The sequence below is a fragment of the Leiobunum rupestre genome, chromosome 6 (genome assembly GCF_980474605.1).
Source record: "Leiobunum rupestre chromosome 6, qqLeiRupe1.1.hap1, whole genome shotgun sequence".
NCBI lineage: Eukaryota > Metazoa > Arthropoda > Arachnida > Opiliones > Sclerosomatidae > Leiobunum > Leiobunum rupestre.
The window spans coordinates 24729005-24739025 of record NC_143389.1 but is presented as its reverse complement, the minus strand read 5'-3'; positions in this window follow the sequence as shown (position 1 = coordinate 24739025).

The following is a 10021-nucleotide window of genomic DNA, read 5'->3' as shown; positions in this document are numbered from 1 at the left end:
GAATTTTATACATCTAACGATAGTACATCACATGGCCTCAACAGCTTTTGTATTGGTTTGCCCACCCGCTTATCCTGAGGGTGGGCGATGATATAAGATATGATGGTTAATTATATATCAAACAATAGGAAATCACATGGGCTCAACAGCTTTTATATTAGTTTTCTCACCAGGGTCTCCTGATGGTGGGCGGCATCCACTCTTTAACTTAGGGTGGCAATTTATAAATCAAACGATAAGAAATCACGTAGCCTCAACAGCTTTTGTATTAGTTTGCCTACCTGTGTCTTCTAAGGGTGTATAGGTTTGTCCACTCTAATACACTGATGTGGAACTAATATTACGGCCTCGGCCGACTTGCTATAACCTGCATCGCAACAGACCTGAGGCCCTTTTAACAGCGATACAGGGGAATTCAAACTATGTGGGAGCGAGAAGGCTAGCCCTGCCACAGCTAACTACTAGCGTCCCTACATTAACTATTGCATTAAAACCTCTGCAAGTTTTTATGAGAAGGGGTAACCGAAGATCTCGGGGGAAAACCCCTTGCAAACTCTACGCAGAAGGACTCGGAGTGGTTCCAGATTTTCACCCAGTGATCGAACCCGGCTCCTCTTGCTGCGAGGCGAAAGCGCTAACCACTCCGCCACCTCACTATAAGTGATATTATAATTTTGAAGAGAGAAAACAAAAGGCATTGGCTACAAAATGTGGATAATTTGATATAAAGAATCCAGTTTTGGTCTTTCCCTCGCTTATAAATCGCAAAACCCTCTTTTTTTCATTTTTGTACTCTTTAAATTTATTTACTTTTGTTCGCCTTTAGCTGATACATTTTGAGCCGCTACTTCATTGTCAAAAAGTATAATTCAAGGTCTTTTTTTCTTCCTCTTGCTTCCCCCTTTTTTTTGGCCTACCAGGAGGGCGAACTTTAGCCCGTTCCCTCTCCGGTATATTTCCAAGTGTTTTCCAAGAAAATTACGATTGCACCATTTTTTGTTAACCTCCTTGCGAGCGTCCCTTTCACCCTTTGGTCAAAAACGTAGTTAGATTCTCTTCTCACCCCAACGGGTCAACAGTGCCCGAATTCTTTTTTTAGTCGATTGTGACGTGTGGGACAATTCAGTCCTCTCGTCCATTTGATTAATCAGGGCGAGATATGTGTAACGGCCATGCCAACGGGGGGATACGTGGGGACAGGGGTGGAGACAACCGTGGCGGAAGTATTCGTGGTCTTCCTCAAACGGCCATCCACAAACTCTGCCTCACAGACGCTTGGGATTACAGGAGTACGCCACTACTGATCACGCGAGTTTTGGACTCAACTACAATTTCGTACGTTTACAACCAAGTCGCGGCGATAATATAATTTTGTAACTCTTTTTTTTACTTCAGTTACTTTCCCCCTCTTTTTGAATTAAAGTTTTGTTAAAGTTTTTTAATCTGTTTTCGATCATTTAACGCGTTGCTACGACAATCGAACTGTTTAGACAGGCCTTTAGATTTTTCAGTAAACTTTTATCCTCCTCCTCCCTTTGCGGTATTTCAAAGTCACACGCTCCTTATCATTAGTAAATTATTTTATACAATTTTCCAACTAATTAAAATATAAATGATGTAATTTAGACACATTGGTTGTTTGTAATCTTTTCATGCAGTGATATTGTCATATGCCTTAAAAAAAACTGCCATTCGAGTAAGTAGTAGTATCTATCAACTCGGTAGAAATTTCAAGGATATTGATGATTTTATTCATTCTGGTATAAGACTTGTGTTGTTCGCAATATACTAGCAGCGCTTGATCACAACAATAACATTCACCGACCACAAGCCAAGACCAAAGACGGAATTCCAAATTATTTCAATTACATAAGGGGAAAGTATTCGTTGTATTAATTTTCATTGATTTTAATTTTGAATAGATATAAGACAGTGTGCGCTAAATCAAGCACTAACATGGAGACTACCCGAGGTGTAACACACCTATTTTGTTTAAACTCGGGTGTTTGGTAGACCTGCATGTAAATTGAAAAACCCCAAAGGGAAATGTCTCCATACGCAACCGTTTTGCCATGGCAACCAAAAATGTTTTTGACAACACAAAATTGAATTTTTCCTATGGAAAATAACATAGGAATCTGATAGTTTTTAAAAAAAAAACGTTAAAAATTTTAAAAAAAAATTAAAATGCTAAAAACAAAAAAATAAATAAAAAATAATTAAAAAGTTCGAAATTGATCAAAATTTGACTAATTTTGATCGATGTGATCAATATGTGTGAAAATGAACGAAAATGGGTAAGGTTTCATAAATGTAAGAGAAAATGAATAAAATTGCAAAAATGACAATATATCTATGTTGCGAAGTAGCTCGAGCGGCGTTTAAAGTTGGGAGAGCGCTGGGCTTACTTAGGTTGACCGACTGAAAAAATCTCCCTAAGTATTTTATTTTGAAATTAAAAGGTTTTTACTTTAGGAACTGGTTGTATCGCGATTTAATAAATTGAACTTAGTCTTAATGTTTTCTAAAGAAAAGTCAAGTTTGTTTTATTTTAGCGACTGAAAAATGGCCCTTTTGGTTTGAGGACCAAGTTGAGAGCAAAGGACTGGAGTGCTCTACGGGGACATAGGTTGAACGATTTTGTTTGGTACAACAGCGCCACGTAGTAGTGGCGGCCCGAACTTTTCAGTTTAAAAACGGGCCAACGCGGACGAGACTGCGAACAACGATATCACTGAAGCCACGTGTGCGTGTTGCCCAAATACTTTTTCTTTGTCTTCTTTTTATTAGTTATATTTTTTATCGCATTTTACGTAATGGATCATGAAAAACGTTTATGAGTGACCTATTGCGCTTTTTTTTATTGCGGTAATACAAGAAAGAAAGATAAAAATATATCTTTTTTTAGGTTTCCTAAAGATAAAGAAAGGTGAGCTTGTAATTTTTAAAGTTTATTGTTTAAAAATTCACCTTAAACTTATAATTGTGTTATTTTTTAGGTGTGACCTTTGGGTTTCCAATGCGGAGCGTTGTGACTTAAAAGAGAAAACTCCTCATTTTTTAAATAAGTCATATACTGTTTGCGCGAATCATTTTAAAAATGATTGTTTTATGAATAACGCCAAAAAAAACTTGGTTTGGAATGCCATTCCAACAATAAAAACGGGTGAAATAGAAATAACATCTAATTCTATCAGTCCCTCATTGAAAATTATTTCTAATGGTAAAATAGGGTTTGATTCTGAAAGAAACTAAATTAATTCCTGATTGAGTAATGCCTGATTGTAATTTATTTTTTGTACAGAAGACCCAAAGACTGAAAATGTTCTTTCAACACCTAAGCGATCCATTGATTTAACAGGTGATATATAGATTTAAATAGACCCGAATTCTGGACTAATTCAACTCTTATAGCTTTAGTTGGCCAACTATTTACTGGCGATGGATTTTTGACATCACCTTTATCAGTAAAAGATAACTTTGAGACTCAAACCTGCAGTACAAAAAACCTAACTTCTTTGAAACCTTTAGACAATAGCATAAACTTACCAGGTGACCTAGTTGTATATTTGAAAAATACATTAATTATGGGTTAATTAATGTAATATTTTGCAGGTCTACACAATCAAATATTTGAAGAAAGTTTATTGACCAATGATTCATGTTTTAAAAGAAGTTTAGAGGCAGACTCATTAACAATTAATTCACCACCTTCGCGAAGAAAACTGGACAGCTTAAATTATGAACCTTTCAGCAGCACAACAGGGTTCCACGAAGTAAATGGAAAACCTCCACAACAAATAGGTACAATTAAAATCTTGATCTATTAATTATGGATAATAATATCATAAATCCTTTTCCTTAGAGAACATTACCAGATATCAACTAAATCTATCAAAAAGTTTGGTCCATGAATATTTGTTGAATAATGACCTTCCAACAACGGCAAATATGTTAATGGATGAGGACCCGGTATAAACAAAAAAATTATTCAGCATAACAAAACAAAACATTTATATTTCATTATGATAGGAATTTACTTCTTGGATAAAGTTAAATGAAAGTACGTGTCGACCACCTTCGCTTGTGAAGATTATGGAATGCTTTTTTGAAAATCAAAAGTTTCTATTTACGCACATGAACAAGCCAGATAAAGACAACGATAACTGTAATATCGTATATTTTAAATAATTCGAACAATTAATAATTTAGTTTCATTTTATGTAGTTTTGAGAAAACCCAGAATTCGCATTCGAAGAACGAAAGTTTTAAGTGAAATTGAAAATTCTAGATCCATGTCCGGAAAGGTTGATGAAAGTATAAATACAGAAACTGGTACAAGTCTACATATTTTTAAACTTAATCAATGCCATTGTATTCTATATTAAATTATTTATAATAATAATTAATGAATATTTTAGAACTGAGTAATCTAAACAGTCGGTTAAACATTGAAGTTCCTTTAGTTTCGGTCCAAAATACTCCTATTATTGACACTGGTAGTTATTTTTTAGTATATCTTAAAAAATTAAAGTAATTAATTTCTAAATTACTTTGTTAGGTGTGATCAATATGAACAAAGATGCTGCTTTATCTGAAGTACAGATATCTAATTTTAAATCGCCATCTGCTACTTTTACTGGTGAGTATTTTAAAATTTAATTTAATTTTTTAAATGTATTTATTCTATTTAATATAACATTAGGTAAAACCTGCACTCAAAGTCTAATCAAAAGGAAACGATTTTTTGATACTCCAAGAAAAATCAAACTGAAGAAAACTCTCAAAGTCAAAACAACACTTCTGAGCCGAAGCAGAAAACGGATACAAAACCTAAAATCCCAAATTCCAAAAACTAAAGCAGAGAAAATTAAAACTATAAGTTTAGTGGCAAAAGATTTTCTGACAGAAGATCAAGAACACTTCTTTCATTCTCAGATATTGAACAACAAACGTCCCAAAAAAGGAAGAAGATGGTCTGATATGGACAAGCAAATTGCTTTGTCAGTGTTCTATCAAAGCCCCAAGACCTACAGACTCCTTGGAAAACTTTTTGCACTTCCTGACCCTAGAACCTTAAGAAACTGGTTGGAGGACGTCTCGGTAGAACCTGGTTTCAATGAAAATATCTTCCAAGCTTTAAAAAAGAAAATTGAAAAGATGTCTCCAAGAAACCGAAACTGCGTCCTTTTGATGGATGAAGTTTCTTTAATGACTGGTCTTTCTTATAATCCATCCAAGGACCAGGTTGAGGGCTTTTTGGACAATGGGAATGGTGATCGAGAAAAAGTTTTAGCCAATGAAGCTTTCGTCATAATGTTGCATGGCATATTCCAGCCATGGAAACAAGTTTTGAGCTTTACATTTGCCCGTGGGACTACAAATTCTGCAAAAATGGAGAGTCATTTGAAAGAATGTCTGACAAGGCTGCAAGCAATTTGCCTGAATGTTAGAGCGATAATTTCAGACCAAGGGCCATCGAACCGAAGTCTCTTCAATCGCTTGAAACTAACAGAAAACCAGCCATTTTTTATGCATAATAGCCAGAAAGTCTTTGGTCTGTACGACCCACCACACTTACTGAAAAGTTTAAGAAATAACTTTCGTACTTACTTAATGGAAGTCTTTGGCAAACCAGTACGCTTTCATTATGTAGATGAGTTTTTTAAGTATGACCGAACAAGACCTCTTCGATTAGCGCCAAAACTAAAAAAAAAACACTTGCATCCCACTTCATTTTCTAAAATGAGAGTGAAAGATGCCGCACAAATTTTTTCCCACACAGTCTCTGCAGCAATGTCAACATGTATCTCATTTGGTAAGTCAATTTGAATATCAACTGGTATTGCAGGTATACAAACGTATACTATATAAAAAATTGTTACTGAAAAATTTAGGAAAACTGGAGGCAGAGGCTGCATATACCGCAGATTTTATAGGGAGAGTTGATCAAATGTTTGATGCTGTCAATTGCTCCAAATTTGACAGCACAAAGGAGTTGAGAAGGATGATGACAAAGAATTCTTTGCACCATAAAATCCTTGATGAATCAGTACAAATGCTTAAGTCAATTAAATTTGAGCTACCAAACAAAAATACCAGAATTTTCTGTGTGGATGGATGGTTACTATCCATTGCAGCCATTAAAGGGTTATGGCAAGACCTTAATGCTGAAGGAGCCCATTTTATTTTCACTCGACGTTTCACCCAGGATCCATTGGAAAACTATTTTTGTACCATACGCCAAAAAGGGGGCAACCGCCAGAATCCAAATGCTATGCAATTTAGCGACGCCTTCAAGCAAACATTAACCCAATCTTTTCTTCAAGGCAGTGATGGTCAAAACTGTGAAGGAGACTTTGGTGAAATCTTACTAACTTTGAAGAGTCTTAAAAATAAAGACTCGTTGATAAACAACAGTTCAGGCAATGAAGATGGGAAATCAGCAGAAAAAACAAGCCTTAATCTCTCAAAGAAAAAAAGAATTTCAGGCTTGAAAGAAATAGACGCACATGCAGTTTCCGAGGCATTTGGAAATGCCATAGATCTCAATGCTCTAACATATGTTACTGGTAGCGTTATCAAGAAAGTACGAGATTCCCATCACTGTGAAAGTGATAAAACAATTTGTCGTTTTTTCACTGAATCTGAATATCTTGAAAATCAAAACCAAACATTCACTCATTTAAAAGCATATTCTTACAAAAAGGGAGACTTTGGTGGGTTAATTTCTCCCTCAGACATAGTGACATCCTTTATGTTACAAATTGAAAAGATTTTTATTAAAGTGTTTAATGACGAAATGCATAAAACAAGCATTTTATCAAAATTAGCTAAAGAAACAGTTGTTATAGAAGCAGATATTTGCCAAGGGTTTAAAAATAAAATAGTCCTAACATATTTAAAAATGCGTATATATTATGCAGTGATTTTTATAAACTGGGAGCTTGTAGAGGAAAGAGAGAAAAATAAACAAAAAAAAGTCAGTGAAATCGAATAAGAAATTGTTAAAAGTTACCCACCTGGGTTGTTAAATCATGATAAGAAGTAATACATCTACCAAATCTGATTTTCTACATATATTTCAGGAACATTGTAAAGTTTATGCTTTGAAATGAGTGAATGTTTGGTTTTTTTTTTGGATTTAGTGAAAGCCTTCATTGGAACTCTTTTTTTAACGTATGCAGTTTTGTAAAACTGACTGCTAGTGCTATTAACCAGAAAATGTTAATGCGAATAATCTCATATGATCATATCACAATTATACTTTGTTAAGTATTGTGAATGCAAGAAGATTCTATACAGTTGGCTTTGTGAAATTGCACGATGCTAAACTGCAGTGTTATAACTTAGAGCCATAACACTTCATTGTTTTTAAAGGCTAGAGACCACCAGCCAAATAGTGTATGTTCATCTCAAAAAGCACCGGAAATCCTTGGTCGTTTCTTCAGCATAAGAGTCAACTAGCAGTCAACAGAGAGCACTACGGAGGCATTCACAAGTCCACAAAGGTCGCCAAGTGGGCAATTGACATTGTCAATTTGTTAACTACGAAAGGCAACTGAGCCCCACAATCCCAAGAAAGGGTGATTGCCTCTGTTTCAGACTGATTCGTATTATTCCTCAAGCGGGGATTGGAGTCCATCTCCCACTGCTGATCTGGATGATGATTGAACTTGGATTTCAGCTAATCGAAGAATGAAAACCATGACTGATCGATCGTTGAACATGTTTGGGGAAGAGGATTTAATGACCATGTTTCGCGAAACAGAAGAACTGGAGGTATTTTGCATTATTTGGCGATTAAGCAAGTAAGAGATACAAACTGATTTCATCTAAAAAGTCTTTTACATTTACAATAATTTTTTTCATTCATTAGTCTTAAAGCTTGAAACCAGGATTAGTGGACAAGATCGAACAGTCACTTTTAAAGATCTGGTCAAAGATTTCTATAGAAAAGCTTGTCAAGAAAAGAAATGGGGTTTAGTGAGACATATCGTTGGAATTTTAGGCCATAAAGTTAAAGATCTTCCTGAAGTATGCTACTGAAATTTCTCAATATTTTAGTGTATTTATATTTACTACTACATTTATACTCTTAGGCCATAACAGACCTGTTGGTTAGACCAAAGCTTCGAACATACAAGGCCCTTACTGGCTAAAGAACCGAGGGAAATAATAGAGAAATACGATGGTGGTGATCCAAGTACAGCTATGCTCACTCATGTTAAATGTTCAACAAAATGTAAAGATGTGAGAGTACTCCATTTTGGGGGGCCAGAACTCAATCCCAAACTTGAGCAGTCGTAGTAGGAAAACTCAAAAAAAAAATATCAAGAAGCCTAATCTTTGCGTTTCAATTACTAAAAATGGTTATTTAATTTCGAAACTAATTGTACAAGTACAACCCAACAAGCAGCCATCTATTCAATTAGCGCTAGTAGTGGTTCAGGGACAGAGGGCAGCAAAATCCTGGAAGATGTACCAGTTAGTAAAGTAAAGCGCGTTTTGTTGAGCTTAAGCATATTTCAGTTATAAATGTTTAATTCTTGGATAGCCTCATGTGGGATATCTAAAAAAAGAGCAATTTGAAAACTTTCCATTTTGTTCTATCGAAGAAATCTTTGTCACAAAATATAATTTATAATAAATGTTTTATTTTTGTAAAATTTTATACAATTTAAAAATAAGAATGGAAAAAAGCATGCACTTTAAGTTATCTAAAAGTTACACAATTTTATATCATTTTTAAGTGTACAATTATATAGAATAAATGAGTAAATTCTTCAATATTCAATATCTTGAGAACCAAGTTGAATCAGCGCAAACTTTTGGTTAATTAACGTATCGCAGTATTAAGACTGTAAATGTCACCATGGTTACTTTCTAAACAAAACTACAACCTCGAACAATGTCGAATATTCCAAAATAATTAAATAAGATAATGCAATGAAAAATGAGTGTTGTTGTAACAGCATTTTTCAAATTTTACTAATTAATTTAAAGACTATCTGAAAAGGCTGACAGATAGATGGCAGAGTGGTTCAATTATTTTAGTTCGCGCAGCGAGTACTTGGTGGCGCTACAAAAAAATTTATATTGCCATTTTGATTTTCGGATCTAAAAGCAACAGATAGATGGCAGTGTGGTTCAATTACTTTAGTTCGCGCAGCGAGTACTTGGTGGCGCTACGAAAAAATTGACCACCTTTTCGGAGTAGTGAGTTTCCAGTCTATGAGAGTGAGGCCTATTTCTCGACCCTCAAGTTTTACAAGAATGGTATTGCTACAACTTTCGAAATATGCAGTTGCGTACAACATTGAAAAAAGCGGAAAATTTTGGCGTACGGGGTTTTTTGGCACGACACAGAGAGAAAGCTACGAAACGAATATCGAGGCGATTAGAGCGCCTTGCTGACCACAACGACGCTATAGTTACAATGGAATATTTTTCTTTAGATTTTCTATGTATCGTACCTCCTCCCGCCCGTCACCATTTTCGTCTTCCTACAATGGTGGTTTTTACAAGTAAAAAAAAAGGGAGAGTATTTTTTGGGTACTTTGTAATATAAAAATGCTCGAAACGAGTTACAATGGATTAAAAACCTATTTTCCCACAATTACAAGATAATACACAAATTATTGAAAAAGAGTTCACAGATTTTACAAATTATTTTAGGTTGTACAATTTTATACAATTTTAATTTTAATTTTATTACTTGGATTTTAATGTTTTGTTAAGGTTAATTAAATTTTATTACGTTACAACAAATTTTCAACAATCTAAACGTGTGAATTTTTTCAAAAGTAATAAATTTGAATACATTTGACCAATTTCGATGAAAATTATAAATGTTTATAAAAATTTATTAAACTTGATTTACTGTATGAAATCGGTGAAATGTCTAGAAAAAATATTCGATAAAATTTGATTAATTTTGATCAATTATCAACTTGATCAAATTAGAAAAAGATGATCAAAATGAACAAAAATTTTAAAATTCTGTTCATTTTGGTCATTT